Source organism: Tupaia chinensis, unplaced genomic scaffold (genome assembly GCF_000334495.1).
Source record: "Tupaia chinensis unplaced genomic scaffold, TupChi_1.0 Scaffold000275_1, whole genome shotgun sequence".
Classification (NCBI taxonomy): domain Eukaryota; kingdom Metazoa; phylum Chordata; class Mammalia; order Scandentia; family Tupaiidae; genus Tupaia; species Tupaia belangeri.
Window position 1 is genome coordinate 3930151 of NW_006159757.1, and position 5839 is coordinate 3935989.

The 5839-nt window shown below is 38.9% G+C and overlaps 1 pseudogene; it reads left to right on the forward strand.

The window, feature by feature from the left end:
• Positions 1–1524: 1524 nt before the first annotated feature.
• Positions 1525–2063, forward strand: LOC102489888 (39S ribosomal protein L35, mitochondrial pseudogene; annotated as a pseudogene).
• Positions 2064–5839: the final 3776 nt, after the last annotated feature.

Below are 5839 nucleotides of genomic sequence, written 5' to 3' on the forward strand. Positions count from 1 at the left end.
TGGACTCCCACGTAGTCGACTGCGGTTCAGGTCCCGGACCCTGTGACTTAAAACTCACGCAGGGTTCATCCATTCAGTAAGATCAATCCCTACTATGTGACTGAATCTGGGAAAGTAAAATGGGTCAGAAGCAGTTATCACTTTAAATGCACTCTTGTCAGACTGATTGCAAAGATTTGCTTGCATACACATTTTTTCTTTTCAAATGGCTAAATGCTGTAATCATGGAATGTATAAAATCCCAAGGAAGAGCACAATTCTGCTTCAGGAGTATCAAGAAATCCTCTTTAGAAGACCTGAGCTGAATCTCTGAATAAGCACAGGCATTTGAAAAGTCAGGCAGGGGAGAATGCATGTACTAGGCAAAAGAACAAGAATAACCAAATAGCCCAGGATACAGAGGGAGTATGAAGGGCCATGGATACCTTATTGTAGAAATGTCATTCTGACTGGAATTTGATTCTGAGGATGATGAGAGCTGAGCAAGAGTGAGTCAGAGAGACCTTGCAGAAGGTCTACAAGGGCTGAGGGTCTGGGTTAGGATGGTGGCAGTGGGAACCAAGAGTGGAGAAGATGGATTTAAGTGAAATCTAGTAGGTATGATTAATATGATTCATGTCTTATTAGATGTCTAAGAAATCAAAACAGAGTTAAATGCTGTTCACAGTAAAATACTTGGATTTGGGTTACCTGAAAGAAAGACAGCAAAATTTCTAGGTGGCTTCACATATATAGGACTGACTGGGAGATATTTGGTCCAGAAATAGTCTCAGAATTAACTGGCATAATAGTTGTCAAAGCTATAGAGTAGATTAAACCCAGAAAATGGATACAGTGTAGGATAAAAAGAGCACAAATATGAAATGATGAGAAACATAAGAATTTGAAAGGGCTGGTAAGTTTGGGTAGAAGGAATGGTTAGTGTGGAGGTGAAAAAAGAAATTTGTGGAGGAGAACAAACATATGGGACATCACCCTTGTGTGAGAAATGGGGCCAGGTTTTTAAGGTTCTAAATGTTACTTAAAAGTATGAGATTTAATCTTTAAAACATTATGCTCACTTTGTAGATGGTGAAAGTGAAATTCAGAGAGATTGAGTAACTACCTCAGCTCATTAAGTTATTCCTAAGTCTCTCTGGTTTCAAAAGGCTATGGTCATTTGGGAACCAGCAGTTAGCGTAATGGCTATGTCGCTGGACTCCCACGTAGTCGACTGCGGTTCAGGTCCCGGACCCTGTGACTTAAAACTCACGCCGGGTGTGTGTGCGTGCGTGCCCAAGATCCCGAGAAGAGAATGGAGAAGGGATTGCTGTGTGGCCATCCCCCCGGGGGGTGATTTCTCGCTTTCTGTCTCTCTGTCTCTCTCTGGCAAGCGCACACACCCTATAGCAAAAACCTCTCCAAAACCAAAAAAAGGCTATGGACATTTGAGAGTAAAATTAAATATTGCAAAGTAATTTTGATCAGAGGGATATGTTAAAATGGGGCCACCAGAAAAGCGGCCCCCGGAGCTAGGGTGGCAAGATGGCGGCCTCTGCCTTTGCTGGCGCCATGCGAGCAGCTTCAGGAATCTTACCGCCCCTGAATATTTTGGCTTCTTCAGCCTATCAAAATTGTTCCAAGAATGCCTGTCTGCTGCACTGTCCACCAGACATTTCAGTCATATTCAGACACCAGTTGTTTCCTCTGCTCCTAGAGAGACCTGATGTGGCCCTACTGCAATGATCCTTAATAGAGTGCTTCGGATGTCCTAAAGCTGCTCCCAGTCAGAACTGTTAACATACATCAGTAAACGAAAAGGCAAAAGGAAGGGTGTGAAGACTGTCATCTATATGTTCCTTTGGCTTCATTCTGGCCTTCGTCTAAGGAGAAAGGCTGGTTATAAGAAAAAATTACAGAGAAAGGAAAACACAAGAAAAAGATGCTTGAGGGAATTTGTGTTCTGCAATAAAACCCAGAGCAAACTCTTAGATAAAATGACAACATCTTTCTGGAAGAGGCGAACCTGGTATGCTGATGATCCTTATCAGAAGTACCATGATCGAACAAACCTGAAAGTATAGATCTGCAGTTTCACAATTTCCCAGTTATTATGTACCTTTGTGTACATGTCTTAGCAAAAATAAATATGAAACTTTATGTAAATTGTACCTTCCATCAGATATGTAAACATACAATACCAACATTAAGTTTATGAAGTTTTAAAACTTACTGGATTAAACATTCCCAAATTTGGTCAGAGAAATAGAAGTGTGTTTTTTTTGTTTGTTTGTTTTTTTTTAATGGGGACCACCATGCCAGCCAGTGATGTAGTGGTTAAGAAGTCTAGATACCACATGCTAACTGTGCAGTGTGAGTCCCAGATCCAGTGATTTGAAAAACACACCAGGAGTGTTTTTATGTGTCAAAATCTTTTTTTTTTTTTTCCCCCGAGAAGTTTTTGCTATAGGGCATGTGTGCTCGCCAGACAGAGAGACAGACAGAGAGACAGAAAGCGAGAAATCACGCCCCCCCCCCCACCACCACCGTGGGGATGGCCACGCCGCAATCCCTTCTCCTCCATTCTCCTCTCGGGATCTTGGGCATGCACGCACAAGCTCCTGGCGTGAATTTTAAGCCTGGGACGTGAACCGCAGATGACTACATGGGAGTCCAGCAACATAGCCATTACACTAACTGCTGGTCCCTATGTGTCAAAATCTTGACAGGAGAAGTGGAGGAAAGAGAGTAAAGTTTGGTTATTCCCTATGAAGGGAGTGCTTACGTTGCGTGGTTCCACTTTAGTTGGTAACAACAATATTGTGTGAGTAACATCCATTGTCAGTAACTTCTGAAATTTTCTTTTTTTTTAAATTTTTTGAGGGAGATTTTTGCTATAAGGTGTGTGCTTGCCAGAGAAACAGAGACAGAAAGTGAGAAATCACCCCCTTAGGAGAACCCCCGCAATCCCCTCTTCATTCTCCTCTCGGGATTTTGGTCATGTACATACACAGGCTCCGCTTGAGTTTTAAGCCACTGGGTCCAGCACTCCAACCATGGTCAGCTGTGTGGTTGTCTGGTACCTCAACCACTATGCCACCTCTTGGCCCTAAATTCTGTTGTTAATTGCATCTGAAATTCTGTGAGTAATTTTGGTGACTATAGTGCTGTTACATTAGCAGTCTCCATTATTTTAACTAAAAGTATTTTAAGTATTCTATAACAATGTCTTAACATGAATTTATTGATGGACCTTCTACTAAAAAATAATCTGAAAATCACTAAGACTGGAGCACAAGTCAGTACAAGTCAGTACAATAAAAGCATGATTAGATGACCAAATAGTTCCAGCCGTGGTGGTGCAGACAGGAACTGCTATATGATACTGGAGACCATATAGGAAGGCTGGGTTCGTATCCTGGGTCAACTTGAACTTACCAGATGGGTCCATGACTTTGACTGGCTGCAGGACTTGGGGAGGGATTTCTCTCTCTCTCTGTCTCTCTGTCTTTCTCTCCCTCATGAAGGAAATAAACAAACAATACAAAAAAAATTGCCATGTTATGGTGCTAATTTAATGAAAGCACTCTGAACTATTAGAGATAATATTGAAAAAAAAAACAGATAATATTAGCTCAAATAAAACTTTATATTTGCAAAAATGATTATATATCTAGGAAATAATAATAATAAAAACATGTTGCTACATATCAGATATATGATCCTGAAGTGGAATTGCCATAGATGGATATGCTTCTAAAACACTCTGGTTTTTCCCTTTTCATGTACTCCTACTGAATCTAGAAAACTGGTCTCAAATCAAGTGTTTCTAGGTGACTTCAATTTCCTCTATTGTCATTGTCTTGTAATAGAATCCATGGAGCAATGAATACAACATTGCTGGAATTTAAGAAGGTGATTTGAAAGGGAAGAGGAAGTTCTGACCATAAAAGACTTGCTAGCAAAGGAGTAGAGTAGCAAGTCATTCAGTTGAGAAAGGAATACAAATGAGGAGATGTCAGAATGCAGGACCTCATTGCTCAAGTGCCCTCTGAGTCCCATAAATATCATTTAGTTGATAGGTTTTCCAAAAAGTTTCATGGAGAAGAGAGTACCTTCTCTGCAGCCTTCCAGAACAGTCCTTAGTATGTCTCTAGGGAGGCAGCCATTCCCTTGTTTGTCTCTAACATTAAAACTAGGAGGGATATGGAGAAGTCTTGCTCCCCACTGCCCTTTTCCCCAGAATACTGTACACAGACAAACCAGTGTTTGGTTGTACTTCGGCTTGATTGGAGTTGAGTATGCACCTGAAGGTGAAAATACATTGTCACCTTTTAATACATTGTCACCTTAACATTGTTGCATATATCTTGGATCTTACAGAGAGTAATAATACATTGAATAGTTCACAAATCTGGAAGAGATCATTAAGATGATGGATAAAGATACTTCATGCAGTTCACAACTGCTATTTCTGATTTTTAAATGTCTACGTTCACATCCCACTTTGTGAAGAGATTTGATATTTTATTTCAAAAAGAACCATCTGGGAATGTCTACTCTTCCTATTTGACTTCAAAAATTAACATAAGATTTTTTTTTATAATCTGACTTTTTTTTCTAATCAAGAGTCTTGAGACCTTGTTCTATCTATAGGTGCCAAAATAGCAAAGAAGCTAAAATATTTGTATCAACAATAATGTGATCAGTGTCTCAAACGTTGTTTATCAAAAATGCATTATTTCAGACATTATTACCTAGAACTGTTGATGACAATGTCATCTGCACTTTTTCAAAAATATGAAGTATGCAATATCTTCCCCATTCCTCTTCATTTTTTTTTTCAGTATCTTCATCATTTTGAAAGGATCATGCTTTGAACAAGCAGCAGATGTTAATATAGAAATATAGAACATCTCAATTTTCTCACTGCTAACTCAGCTTACTGAGCCAATTTCACAATTCTCACATTCCTGAGTCCTGGGAGAAAATGCTAATTTAGATTGTTAAAATTGACACGGGTTAGGGTATAAAGGGTAATTAGCATAAAATCCTACACAAAGTGTTCTTAGCACCATTAATCAACACCCACCTAGGCATATACTTTTTTAGTGAGAGCTGATGTTTAACAGAGCTGAAAAAATATCTAAAATATTCTATTCTGGTTAAGTAATAAAAAATGCAGAGTTTGTCCTCAAATCAAGTTTGAGGGTTTTTAAGGAAAAATACCTAGTGTGTCGATCAAGCATGACTTTTATTTTATACTTAAGAATTATTTAAAGCATATAAAGTATTCTCTTGAGGAAAACACCTCTTAAGCACTTGCATTTTTGACATATTTGTGTCAGTGTTGTTCTATGCATATGTGGTTATTTCAAAAAGGCTGCTGTTTTCTTTTTTCTCCCTCAGCATGTGCAAAGACTGTTGCATTTGGCACCGTTGTTCTCGTCTCAGTACAGGACATTGCGGTGTCTCTGCTTTATTCATTTGAAAGACTCTTAAATCCAACTAAGCTACTCAGGTCTGAATCTGCTCATCAGGACAGAGGTGTTATTGCCTCAAATTTTACAAGCTAGATTAACTGAAGTTCTTTCTTTTTTTCTTTTTATTTTTTAAATTTTTTTCTCTGCTTGCTAACAATGTGAACCATGCAAGACACCTCTTGTCTTTTTGTTAGAAGTCACTCAACTTTTTTCTGCTCTTTAGTTTGCTCGTTTGCAAAATAGAAAAATGACAAAAATAACAAAGATGACAAGTATAATAATTTTTTTCTTAAATTACAGGATGCAAGAGATGCAAGTTCCTGGGAGCCAGTTCATATATGTCTCTGGGGATACAGTGAGACTCATCTGTACAAATT